Source organism: Chiloscyllium plagiosum, unplaced genomic scaffold (genome assembly GCF_037043375.1).
Source record: "Chiloscyllium plagiosum isolate Xiang-an unplaced genomic scaffold, Cpla_swu_hap1 HiC_scaffold_22, whole genome shotgun sequence".
Lineage (NCBI taxonomy): Eukaryota > Metazoa > Chordata > Chondrichthyes > Orectolobiformes > Hemiscylliidae > Chiloscyllium > Chiloscyllium plagiosum.
In genome coordinates this window covers 18,992,826-19,007,549 of record NW_028270160.1, presented here as the reverse complement: position 1 = coordinate 19,007,549, position 14,724 = coordinate 18,992,826, and the positions used below count along the sequence as shown (strand labels likewise).

General features: G+C 41.5%; 1 long non-coding RNA gene across 5 annotated transcripts in view; it reads right to left on the bottom strand.

Moving 5' to 3' along the window:
* Positions 1-14,724, bottom strand: part of LOC148145943 (uncharacterized) — a 74,868-nt gene that overhangs the window by 16,222 nt on the left and 43,922 nt on the right. The gene's annotated exons all lie outside the window — the stretch shown is intronic.

Here is a 14,724-nt window from a genome sequence, read left to right as displayed (position 1 = left end):
CAGCAGTACTCTAATCACATGTTCATATAACATTAGTGTTCTAATGACTTGCCTGGAATACCAAAAGCAGAAAGAACAGGGTAGTAAATGAGGTCCAAAGGATGAATGAGTTCTTGGCGATGCATCTTGGGTGAACAATAATTATAGCTCCACCTGACTGGACATAATACTCAGAAATTTAACAGCTCTATTTATATTCAGTTGAAACCTCCAGTGAGATCATTAGGCTGCCACATCATTTAACTTAGTTACAGATAACTGAACAGATTAAAAACAGGTTTGGTTTGAGTTAAATGAAATGTAATATTTTAAAACCTCAATTCAACACCATCAAAGTTGCTAAAATTTGTTGCCAATCTGTTTTTTTTTTAGAAAAAGAAGAAATGTAATAATTTTAGACAACTGGGTTCAGTTTTTTGATGCATAAATTTAGAAATGGAACCTTCCACACTAAAGTTCCTCATTTTTAGCTGAATTCTAATCCTCATTTAAAAATATGAAATGTTACTTTCAATATTCATTTGTCTCAATAACAGGACCCTTTCTGAATCAGATTTTTGTAGATTCAGCTCTCATTCTGATGTTTGTAAAGTGGCATTCCATTGAGGGAACACTGTGCTTTCAGAAGAGCAGTACTGAGGGTGCCTTTCACTGTTGGTGGGTCAATACTGAGTGAGCACTGCACTGTTGGAGTGCTACAGAAGCACAAACCTGAGAGGGAGAGCCATTTTCAGATCATCAGTATTAAGGGAGTGCTGCACAGTCAGAGCGCCAGCACTAATGGAGTGCTACACATACAATGTGTCAGTACAGAGGGTGTGCCATACTACAGGAACATCAGCTCTGTCGAAGTAATGAGGGAGTTCTGCACTGTTGAAGGATGAACACCGAGCGTGTGCTGCACTTTTAGAGGGACAGGTACACAGGCATTGCTGCACTGTTGGATAGTCTGTTTTGTGATGAGGGTGATTGTTGGTGCTGGAGGAGTAATAGACCATTGGGGGGCCAATACCTGGAAATTTTATGTTGAGGCAGCATCAAATTCTCAGAAGAGCAACAGTGAGGGAGAGCCCCACTTCAAGAGGAGCAGCACTCAATGAGAAAAAGTAAAGGTCATCTCAGTGGAGAGAGATGACTGGTGGAGGTTTAACCTACAGGTCACCACACCTTTTCTGAGGGGAGAGTCCTTCATGGTAACTCAAGCCAGTGCAGGAAGTGAACCCATAAAGTGCCATCACATTGCATTGCAAACTGGCTAGCTAACTGACCCCCACTGCTGAAAATAAGGAATTGTTGTCCTGAACGGGGCATTACTGAGGAAGGATTGTGTAATGCAAAGGTAAGTACAGAGATGGTGCTGCATTGTTGGATGGTTAGTGCTGAGGAAGTGCTACACTATTGGAACGTCATGGCTGTAAGGACCATGTCATTTTATTTTTATGTTCTTTATTAAAATTGTGGACTTAAATTAAAAGAACTTTTAAAATCATTGCTTTCAAAAGATGTTTTGAAAAGTAACCTGATATCGATGGTAAGCATGATGAATAGCTGTTTGAAAAAGCTGGAATAGGAGAGGTTACAGGTGAATAAGAGCTATGGGATTCTGTACAGATGCAGCTGGGTGGCAACAAAAATGTTGATTGGTCTATGGACTAGTGACCTCTCATCAATAATATTAACCTTTTGCCTGTTTGAATGATTGGTTGTCAGGTAACTGAACAGCTTGAAGTTTGAAACAAGTTACAGAGAAGTGTTTTAGTAGAGTCATAGAGATGTATAGCATGGAAACAGACCCTTCGGTCCAACTTGTCCATGCTGACCAGATATCCCAACACAATCTAGTCCCACCTGCCAGCAACCAGCCCATATCCTTCCAAACCCTTCCTATTCATATACCCATCCAAATGCCTCTTAAATGTTGCAATTGTACCAGCCTCCACCACATCCTCTAGCAGCTCATTCCATACACGTACCACGCTCTGTGTGAAAACGTTGCTCCTTAGGTCTCTTTTATATCTTTCCCCTCTCATCCTAAACCTATGCCCTCTAGTTCTGGAACCCCCAACCCCAGGGAAAAGACATTGTCTATTTATCCTATCCATGCCCCTCATAATTTTGTAAACGTCTATAAGGTCGCCCCTCAGCCTCCAGTCTGAAAAACAACCCTCCACCACCACCCTCTGTCTTCTACCTTTGAGCCAGTTCTGTATCCAAATGGCTAGTTCTCCCTGTATTCTGTGAGATCTAACCTTGCTAATCAGTCTCCCATGGGGAACCTTGTTGAATGCCTTACTCAAGTCCATATAGATCACATCTACCACTCTGCCCTCATCAATTTTCTTTGTTACTTCTTCAAAAAACTCAATCAAGTTTGTGAGACATGATTTCCCACGCACAAAGCCATGTTGACTATCCCTAATCAGTCCTTGCCTTTCCAAATACATGTACATCCTGTCCCTCAGGATTCCCTCCAATAACTTGCCCACCACTGAGGTCAGGCTCACCGGTCTATAGTTCCCTGGCTTGTCTTTACTGCCCTTCTTAAACAGTGGCACCACGTTTGCCAACCTCCAGTCTTCCGGCTCCTCACCTGTGACTATCAATCATACCAATATCTCAGCAAGAGGCCCAGCAATCACTTCTCTAGCTTCCCACAGAGTTCTCGGGTACACCTCATCAGGTCCTGGGGATTTATCCACTTTTAACCGTTTCAAGACATCCAGCACTTCCCCCTCTGTAATCTGGACATTTTGCAAGATGTCACTATCTATTTCCCTACAGTCTATATCTTCCATACCCTTTTCCACAGTAAATACTGATGCAAAATATTCATTTAGTATCTCCCCCATTTTCTGTGGCTCCACACAAAGGTGGCCTTGCTGATCTTTGAGGGGCCCTATTCTCTCCCTAGTTATCCTTTTGTCCTTAATATATTTGTAAAACCCTTTGGATTCTCCTTAATTCTATTTGCCAAAGCTATCTCATGTCCCTGTTTTGCCCTCCTGATTTCCCTATTAAGTATACTCCTATTTCCTTTATACCCTTCTAAGGATTCACTCGATCTATCCTGTCTATACCTGACATATGCTTCCTTCTTTTTCTTAACCAAACCCTCAATTTCTTTAGTCATCCAGCATTCCCTATACCTACCAGCCCTCCCTTTCACCCTGATAGGAATATACTTTCTCTGGATTCTTGTTATCTCATTTCTGAAGGCTTCCCATTTTCCAGCCGTCCCTTTACCTGCGAACATCTGCCTCTAATCAGCTTTTGAAAGTTCTTGCCTAATACCGTCAAAATTGGCCTTTCTCCAATTTAGAACTTCAACTTTTAGATCTGGTCCATCCTTTTCCATCACTATTTTAAAACAAATAGAATTATGGTCGCTGGCCCCAAAGTGCTCCCCCGCTGACACCTCAGTCACTTGCCCTGCCTTATTTCCCAAGAGTAGGTCAATTTTTGCACCTTCTCTAGTAGGTACATCCACATACTGAATCAGAAAATTGTCTTGTACGCACTTAAGAAATTCCTCTCCATCTAAACCTTTAACACTATGGCAGTCCCAATCGATATTTGGAAAGTTAAAATCCCCTCCCATAACCACCCTATTATTCTTACAGATAACTGAGATCTCCTTACAACTTTGTTTCTCAATTCCCCTCTGACTATTAGGAGGTCTATAATACAATCCCAATAAGGTGATCATCCCTTTCTTATTTCTCAGTCACATCCAAATAACTTCCTGAGATGTATTTCCGGGAATATCCTCCCTTAGCACAGCTGTAATGCTATCCCTTATCAAAAATGCCACGCCCCCTCCTCTCTTGCCTCCCTTTCTGTCCTTCCTGTAGCATTTGTATCCTGGAACATTAAGCTGCCAGTCCTGTCCATCCCTGAGCCATGTTTCTGTAATTGCTATGATATCCCAGTCCCATGTTCCTAACCATGCCCTGAGTTCATCTGCCTTCCCTGTTAGGCCCCTTGCATTGAAGTAAATGCAGTTTAATTGATTAGTCCTACCTTGTCCCTGCCTGCCCTGACTGTTAATCTCCAGGCTGTGCCTCTTGCAAACCAGTGAAAGCATACGATTTCCAGTGCACTACTCCAGTGAGGTGCCACAATACTGAGGGAGTGATGCACTGATACAGGAACAATAACGAGGGTTTCCCAAAGTTTCAGAGGGGAATCACTGAGAAGTGCAACACTATCAGCAGTTTGGTAAGCAGTTTATGCACTAATGCTTGATAATCTATACCTGGACCTGGGACAGGGGTGCACATTGGAGTTGAATAACTGAAACCTGGAGTTCTAGAGGAACAACTGTGCCCATGTTGAGGATGGGGTCACTGCATGTGGGTCAGGGGAAAGGGTTCAAAGTTTAGGGGTTAGGGGTCAGTGGCCAAATGTAGGGCCAGAGCCAGCAGCAGCACCAGGGTTCATGATTTCTGTCCCTGGTGCTGCTTGTGGTGTGTGGGGTCTGCACTATTGAAGGACTAGTACTGAGTGGAACACTGCTGGGAGGTCAGCACTGAGGAAGTGCTGGGCTATCCGAAGCATAGTACTGATAGAGAGATCTACCACCTATGATTGAATTAATGTTGAATTATGTGCTCCATCTGAACAATCTCATATTTTTAATCTTAAATTTCTCGAAACAAAACTAAAGAATTATGGTCAGTGTAGATGAATGTTTCTTTTCAACTGTGATGGGCATTCTTCAAAGTGTCAAAGAGCCAATAATCATCCTGAACCTCCTTTTCCACTGTAAAACCCTTCTTCTGATGTTGGTTTACTTTTTCAAAAATGATCCACTAAGTTGTCTATTCATTTCCTTTGTGACGATATGTGCCTTTAAGGGGGATTTGTTCTGTGCTATTTCTCTTCCAGTGGTGATGGGATGTCTGTTTCAGAACATTCAGAAGCAATGGAAAAACTGTTTTGAGTGTTTATTTTTCAATTAGATGAGAAAAGCATGAGTGGGTGGAGTCGGGTTCACACAGACCCAGGCTTTTAGTTTTGTTTTTAGTTGAGATTGAAGCTGCTAGATACAGCTCTCTCTGCTGCAGCTATAAGTTTGAGTACTTTTTCTGCTGCTAGATAGTTTATTTCAGTGTTCCTCTCTCCCAGGCTGGAGAGAACACATGAGAAAATCGTTTTTTTGCTGAATTTGCCATGGGTGCGTTTTTGGGAAGCTGATATATTGGAACATATTATTATTGTTGTATTAAGTATTTCAATGAAATTAAAATTATGCCAATTCTGTTTTTGTTTGTATTTTAACTGTGATGTAAAAATAAAGTGTGTTTTCCTTAAAGCCCAGTAGTTTGACTAACTGAATCACATCTGGAACACAATACCTTAAACTTGCCCCAGGGGCGGCACGGTGGCACAGTGGTTAGGGGCGGCACGGTGGCACAGTGGTAGGGGCGGCACGGTGGCACAGTGGTTAGCACTACTGCCTCACAGCACCAGAGACCCGGGTTCAATTCCCGCCTCAGGCGACTGACTGTGTGGAGTTTGCACATTCTCCCCGTGTCTGCGTGGGTTTCCTCCGGGTGCTCCGGTTTCCTCCCACAGTCCAAAGATGTGCAGGTCAGGTGAATTGGCCATGCTAAATTGCCCATAGTGTTAGGTAGGGGAATGGGTGGGTTGCGCTTCGGCGGGGCGGTGTGGACTTGTTGGGCCGAAGGGCCTGTTTCCACACTGTAAGTAATCTAATCTAAAAAAAAATAAGGTCTAGGCTATCTCCATGATATTTTTTGACAGGGTTTGGTCTGGTCCATAGAACCTTGAGGTAACAGTACACCTACTTTTGATCTTGCAGGTTTTGGGACCACAGCAGCTTCATATAGGAAGGCAACCATTTGTAAGGAATTTTCTGTTGATCCATTGAGTTTGTTAAGAAGCAGCAGCTTAGATATGACACATTAAGTAATTATACAAAGACATTATGCAAGCATGACAATTGAGGATGTTTCACTGATACAAGAACAGGCAGTTTGACACAATGCATCAGTCTGATTACAGCTGTGAAGGGATTATCCTATTCTCTAGCTGAAGTGATGGGGAAACCTTGCCTCGGTCTTCCTTGACCACTTCAGGTCCATCTTCCATCTGAACAAGAAAGCTGCCTGGTGAGCACTGCCACTGCCATAGTCAGCCCTCTATAGCGAGCACTTCCTGATAGACCCTGTTCTGAGGATTGTTAGTTTACACTGTGTAAATAACCCATTTGAATCCTTCTAGCCAATGGACACTGCAAAACTAGTCACAATGTCAGGTTAACTGATGTTCCTTGCCCACAATCATCTGAAAGTTAGTTTTCAATCTTTTTTGGGAATAAACTTTCTATTTTCCTAAATATTGCTTTGATAATGAAATGACACATGGCTCTATTTAGCTCCTTGACATCATCTTATGGAACCAAGTGGCCTTGATGCTGATCATTGTAGCCTTCCTTTAGTCTTTATGATAAATTGTTTCTGTTTAAGAAAACCAAGTAACTCTGTATTGGCAGTGAAATGAAATCTTGCACTACACAGAAAATATTTGAAAAAGAATCAGTTTTAAAGAGACCCCAATTTTCATCACCACTCCTAAGTCACTAGCATCAATGACCATTTTAGTAATGTGGTGATGCTGTGGCTTTATGTGGTTATAATGTCTCACTTTATTTTGAAGAGAGGATTTAAGGCGGAGGTGAAGAACAGTATAGTGGTGCCACTACAGTAAACAGCTTGTGAGGCCTTGTTTTTTTTTAATTTGGAACAACAGAAGCAGCCTGAATGGGTGTGGTCAAACTCCCTCAGACCAGGATATTTAGTTTACCTTTCAGCAGTTGCTGTTGGGGTTCTAAAGGAGTGTAAGTTATTCTTCCCCCTCTCAGTTCCAGCCAAAAGCTGGGGGTTCTCTGTTTTCTGAATTTGCCTTTTGCCAAGGGCGTATTTATGAGATGTTACTATATCGGAATAGTTAATTAGTAATAGTTACTATTTCTATTATTCTGCTAAGTTTTCCAGTGGAGTTAAGTTATTCCAGTTCTTTCTTTCTTGCTTTCTTGTATTATAACTGTAGTGTATGTGTCTTGCATTAATTCTGATAGTTTGGCCAATCAAATTGCATCTGGAATGCAACACCTTACATTTACCTTTATAATAAGAAAACATTAGGGTCCAGACTATTTTCTGAACATTTATAGGGGCTTGGTCTGGTCAATTATAAATAGGTTTATTAAAATCAGAGATGGCCACCACAGGGTCATTTATTTGGATTGCCTTCAGGTTCTTGAAAGCTGATGTCACTCTGCTGACTATATTACCTTTGCTTGTTTTTCTAACAAATCCATTAACTGTGCAGCCATTGTGCTAAAGATAGCCACACATGTTTGACAAAATCCACACATTCCCAAACATCTCATGATTTCCGGCTCAGTTTTATGAATGGGGAATTGACTCAAAGTCTTGGAGTCATTGAGATCTGCAGCACAGGAAAAGGCCCTTTTACCCATGGTGTCCGAGCTGGCCCAAAGCCTCAGCATTGCAAGTTGACATCTAAATACATCTTCAATATTATGAGGGTTATTGCCTCTACCACTCTCACGGACAGTGAGTTCCAGGTTCCCACCATCTCTGGGTGAAGTTTTTCCTCATATCTCCTCTAAACCTCTGTCCTTTACAGTAAATCTATATCTCCTGGTCATTGTTCCCTCCATCAAGGGGAATATGTTCTTCCTGTCAACCCTATCTATGCACCATATAGTTTTCTCTATCTCAGTCATGTGCTCTCTTAATCTCCTCTGCTCTGAGGAAATCAACTCCAGTCTATCACTCTTGTAGCCCAGGCACTATCCTGGTAAATTGCCTCTGCACCTTCTCTGCTGCAGTTACATTCCACTGACAACGTGGGTCCCAGAACTGCACACCGTACTCTAAATATGATCTAAGTAACTTACAAGACAGTTCTTCCATTACTTTCCTGCTCTTAAACTCGACTAATAATATGTATACCATATGCCTTCTTAACAACTTTATCCACCTGTCCTTATACCTGATGGGACCAGTGTTCGTGCACAGGTAGTTCCCTCTGATCCTTGGTGCTTCCCAGGTTCCTACCATTCATCATGTATTCTCTTGCCTTGTTTGCTCTTCCCAGGTGCATCACCTCACATTTATTCAGATTGAATTCCATTTGCCACTGATCATCTGACCAGCCCGTCAATATCTTCTTATACTCAAAGGCTTTCCTTCTCCTTATTTACTGCCCAGTATTTTTTATATCATCTGCGAACTTCCTGATCAAACCTCCCACATTCAAGTCCAAATCATTCCATAAACCACAAACAGAAAAGGTCCCAACACTGACCACTGTGGGACATAACTGTATGCAGACTTCCAGTTGGAAAAATACTCCTCAACCATCGTCCTTTGCTTGTTGCCACTTCGCCAATTGTAGGTCCAATTTGCCATATTTCCTTGGCACATGGGCACATTTCCTTTGCTATCAGTCATCTATGTGGGACCTTAACAAAAGCCTTTCTGAAGTCCAAGTAGACCGCATCAAATGCATTGCCCTCATCAACACATCTGGTCATCTCTTGAAAAATTCAAACACATTGGTCAGACATGACCTCCCCTTAACAAAAGCACTTTGACTGTTTTTGATTAGTCCCTGGCTCTCCAAAATGCAGATTAATTTGCATTTCTTCACTGCACTTTTATATTTTTGGCTACGCTTGCCACTGCCTTTGTTACACATTCAAATAAGTTATTCTCACTTTTGTGAACTCACTCTTGACAAGATATTGTATTGAGCTAGTTAACTATTTCCTTTAATGCATCTTCTAATTGTTTTACATGTTCTTCCCAGTTGTTAATGTATTTTATAATATTGTTTTACTACAGAGTTGGCACTTTAGCTGTGATATGACTCATGAATCTTTGAAAATTAACCGGAGAATTTTTAAACCCAAATGGCGTGATTAAACATTGATATAACACATTTGGTGTAGCAGAAGCTGATACATCTTTAACCTCTTTGATATTAATGGTATTTGCCAGTACACCCCTTCAATAGATCAATCATAACGGAATGATGTACTGTCAATCCAGTAACTGAGGGATTGGATATGAATTGGCTTTCATTACTGCATTTACTTTTCTGTAATTTAGTCAGAATCTATTTGGCTTACCTAGTTTAAGAAGATTCTCCAAATGCTTTGACTAGGTTCAATCAGGTCTGAGGCATACTGTTATGGACCAGCCCAGACCTCTCAAAATATATTAAGAAGGAAGTCCAGACATGAACTTTTTCTTATTTTAAAGGTAAGTGTCAGGTGCTGTGTTCCAAATGCAATTCGATTGGTCAAACTACTCGACATTAAGCAAAACATAATTTATTCAAACACTGTCGTTGAAACACAACAAAAGAATGAAGAATTTGGAATAACAACTCTATTGGAAAACTTAACATAATAATAGACACAGTAACTATTACTAGTTAACTGTTCCAATAATAGTAATACCCCAGAAACACGCCATTGGCAAAAGGAAAATTCAGAAAACAGATTTTTTTTAACATGCAATCCAGCAGCCTAGCAAGAGAACCTCCAGCTTTTGGCTGTAATCAAGAGAGGGAAAATTGCTTCCACTTTTTCAAGATCCTATCAGCAATTACTGAAAGCTAAACTTAAAATCCCTGGTTCTGTGGTTGAGAGCTTTACCACACCGGCTGCTTCTACTGTTCCAATAAACCACACCAAAAAAATCACCAAAGGGTTCACAAGTTGTTTATCTTCTCACAGAATGCTCTGCACTTGTCCTCCAACCTCTCTCTAAAAGAAACCATAACAAAAGTCACCTGTTAAAGCCACAGTATCATTACAGTTCAAACCAGGAACCCTGGAAATCCAGATACAACCTTCATAAAGCCTTCAGAGATGCCAAGAGGCAATACCAAACTAAGCTTGAGACCGAGACCAACCACACGGACACCCATAATTTGGGGCAAGGCTTACACAACATAATGAGTTACAAAGCAAAGTCAAACTAAATTGCAGGCAACGGTCCTCCTTACCTGATGAGCATTCTACGATGGATTTGAACAGAACGTCAGCGAAAAAATATCAGCTATCCCGACAGTATCAGATCCGCCTATACTCATGCTGGTCACCACCACAGATGTTAGATTGTTAAAGCTGTCTGCAAATACCTCTACCAGCTGGTTCGCACAGGATCTAAGTGCACTGCCGGGGACAAGATCTAGGCAAATCGCTTTCCGTGGGTTCACTCTCAAGAGTAGAGTAGAGAAGCTTTAATTTGTCATTTCTACCATATGCAACAGATACAGTAAAAACAAGACAGTATTTCTTCAGTACTAAGGGTGCTACATTGACAGCACAAACTACACAATCATACATGGCATGAAGTGCATGAGAAGTGCAAAACACACAAGTTACAGTTAATAGAAGAATGATGAACGATAGACATTTTTCTAGCAGCAATTTGAAGTCATGCCAAGAATTCCAGATGGGAAAAAATCTGATCATACTGTGTTAAGAAGCCTGATGGCTTGGGGGAAGAAACTGTCTGGCAGTGAGAGACCTGAGTGAGGGGTGTGTGAGGTCTTCCACAATGCTCTCAGCCTTTCAGATGCAGTGTGTGGTGTAAATGTCTGTAATGGAAGGAAGAGAGACCCCGATGATCTTCTCAGCTGTCCTCACTATCTATTGTAGGGCTTTACGATCTGAGACAGTGCAATTCCTGAACCAGGCAGTGATGGAGCAGCTCAGGGTACTCTGGTGGGGTGGGGTGGGGGGGGGGGGGGGAGTGAGCTTTCCTTAGCCTGCGCAGAAAGTAGAGACGCTGGTGGACTTTCTTGTCTATGGAGCTGGTGTTGAGGGTCCAGGTGAGATTCTTCGCCAGGTGGACACCAAGAAATTTGGTGCTCTTCATGATCTCCACAGGAGAGCTGTCAATGTTGAGCAAAGAATGGTCGCTCCATGCCATCCTGAAGTCACCAACCATTCCTTTTGTTTTGTCTATGTTCAGAGACAGGATGTTGGTTCTGCATCAGTCCGTTAGCTGCTGCACCTCCTCTCAGTTTGCTGACTCATTGTTCCTGCTAATGAGAACCATTACAGTCATATCATGAGTACTTGATGATGTGATTCGACCTGTGCATCTCTGCACATGTCAGCAGGGAGGCCTCCATTCTCAGTGTGATAGTGTTGGAGATGCTGTTCCCAATCTGGACTGACTGAGGTCTCCCAGTCAGGAAGTCCAGGATCAAAGGGAGGTATTTAGGCCCAACAGACTCAGCTTCCCAATGTGTTAAGGAATGATACTGTTAAATGCAGAACTAAAGTCTGACATAGGTGTCCTTTTTCTCCAGGTGGGTGAGGGCCAGATGGAGGGTGGTGGAAATGGCATCATCTGTTGAGCAGTTGGGTCAATACATGAACTGCAGGGTGTCCAGTGAACCCATAGAAAGTGATTTGCTTGGATGGAGTCCCTGACAGTGCACTCAGATCCTGTGTGAACCAACGGGTGGGAGTATTTGCAGAGAGCTTTAACCTCTCCTTACTATGATCTGAAGTCTCCACCTGCTTCACGAAGACCACCATCATTCCAGTGCCAAAGAAAAATCATACAGCCTGCCTCAACGACTACCGTCCGGTCGCTCTGACCTCTATAATTATAAAGTGCTTTGAGATGTTAGTCATGGCTCATGTTAACACCAGCTTACCAAGTTGCCTTTATTCTTTGCAATTTGTTTCACAGTGCAACAGGTCCACAGAAAACACCATCTCCCTTGCCCAACACTCCTCCCTGCAACATCTGGATAACAAGGATACCTACATCAGGCTCCTACTTACTGACTACAGTTCCACCTTCAGCACCATAATCCAAATAGACTCATCTCTAAACTCTAAGATCCAGATTCCGGCTGCCCCTCTGTAACTGGATCCTCAACTTCCTGACCCATAGACTGCTATCAGTAAAAATAGGTGACAAGATCTCCTCCATTGTGATCCTCAACAGTGGTGCCCTGCAACGCTATGTACTCAGTTCCTGCTACACTCTGTATACATTCATGACTGTGTGGCCAAATTTGCCCCAACTCCATTTACAAGTTTGCTGATGACTCCACTGTTGTAGGTCAGATGTCAAACAATGATGAGACAGAATACTGAAAAGAAATTGAGTGTTTAGCAGCATGGTGTAAATACTACAATTTCTCTATCAACATCTGCAAAACAAAGGAGCTGGTCATTGACTTCAGGAAGCAGAGTGGAGGATATGCCCCTGTCTACATAAATGGTGCTGAGGTGGAGATGTTCGGGAACATCAAGTTCCTGAGAGTTCCTGATCACCAACAATCTGCCCTGGTCTACCCATGTCAATGTGACAGTCAAGAAAGAACAACAATGTTTCTACTCCCTCAGGCGGCTAAGGAAATTTGGTATGTTCACAAGGATGCTGACCACTTTTTACAGACATACCATAGAAAGCATCTTATCTGAATGCAGCACAGCGCTGTTTGGCAACTGCTCTTCCCAAGACTGCAAGAAATTACAGAGAATTGTGAACACAGCCCAGTCCAGCACACAAACCAGCCTTCCACCCATTGATCCACCTATACTTTCCGCTGCCTCGGGAAGGCAACCAACAGATTCAAAGACCCCTCCCACCTCGGTTTTCCTCTCTCCCACCATCACCCATCATGCAGAGAATATAAAAGTTTGAATATAAAGACAAACAGATTCAAGAACAGCTTCTTCCCCTAAGTGATCAGATTTTTGAATGGACCTCTCAAATACTGATCCCCCTCTCTCTGCGCCTTCTCTGCGAGTGTAACACTATAGGTTCTGCTACCCTGATGCATTTTGAATGGTACAATCTGCCTGTATAGTACACAAACCTACACTTTTCTCTGTATTTCAGTACATGTGACAGCAATCAATCAACTAATCAATCAATAGTCTAGCTTATCTAGCATGTCATTTTGTTTAGGAAGAAATAGCAGTAATTCTGAGGATTGGAAGGTTTATAAATTATAATAAAGGAGAACCAAGAAACTGATAAATGAGAATAGAACATAAATGCAATATAGCAAAAAACATAAAAACAGACTGTTCAAATGTTTCTATGGATAAACCACATCCACGGGTTCCCCATTGTCCACTGTGCTCGTAATGTCCTCAAAGAATTCCAGCAAATTGATTAAACATGACCTGCCTTTCATGAACCCACGCTGTGTCTGCCCGATGGGACAATTTCTAACCAGATGTCTCACAATTTCTTTCTTGATTGTAAATTCAAGGACTAGAGATTCAAGTGGCTTGAGAGAATAAAGAAATAAGTAATAGTAATAAGAAGATTGTACAATAGAAATTAATGGGGCTGAAAGTTGACGATCCCTAGGACTTAATGTCTGCATTCCACAGTGATGAAGGCGGTGGCAATAATGATGGTGATTATCCTCTAAACTTTTATAAATTCTGGAATAAATCCTGATGATTGAAAGGTAGAAAATGTCACATCACTATTTCATAAGGGAGTGAGAGAGAAAGCAGAGAACCACTGGCCCATTACCTTACATCAATAATATGGAAAACGTCAAATCTTATTACAGGTAATTTAATAAATAGTCATTTGGATAATAATGATCTGATTGGACATGGTAGACATGAATCTGTGAATGAAAAATCATTATTAACAACTTGCTAAAGGTTTTTGAAGATGTTACTAATAAAATTAATAAAGGAGAGCCAATGGACATAGCATACTTAGACTTTCAGAAGGCATTTGATAATGTCCTTCATGAAAAGTTAGAAAGATTAAAGTGCATTGGATAAAAGGTAAAGTACTGGCTTGGATTAGTGATTTGCTCACAGACAGTAAACAACGAGTAGGAATAAATTGGTCATTCTCACATTATCAGGCTGTGACTAGTGGGGTACTGTAAGGACCAGTACTTGGCCACCAGCTGTTTACAATGTATATCAATGATTTGGAATTGTGGAGACCAAATATAATATTCCCAGTTTGAGGACGATACAAAACTAAGTGGATGTATGTGTCATGAGAAAGACGTAAAGTGGCTTTAGGAAGATTTGGACAGGCTTACTGAATGGGGAAGAATTTGGCAGACTGAATATAATTTGGAAAAAGGTTAGGTTATCCATGAACTTTGAACCTCCGTTCTACCATGGCTAGAATCATTCTATTCACCCTGCAACAGTAAATCATAGAAAGCTACAAGCTTCCATCAGCAAAATAGAGAGCAGTGGGTACCGCAGGGCTGGATTGCATCATCACTCTGAACCATGTTATTTTAATTTAATAAGTTTCCTTTTTTTAAAGTAAGGTTAATTTAACTATTTTGTTATGTTTTTGTTAAAATGCCCCACCAGGTGCTTTTTAACCATTTGTTATCTTAAAAGAATACAAAGCTACAAGCAACCTGACACATCTTGACATCTAAAGAAGTTGGGAAATATGAATCAGAAAATCATAGAAAATACAGCACAGCAACAGGTCACTCAACCCTTTGAGACTAAAGCAGGTGCAATAATCAGTCCACTAATCCCTCTAGGAGAGCTGAGCAAAGAGCTCAGTTTTCTGTTCACTTTGTATCTACACAAATAACAAGGTGGGATGTGGATTGGTTTTATAAATAACTCTAACTAATCCCACTGGTGTGTTCCCTGGAGAAGTTCCTTCT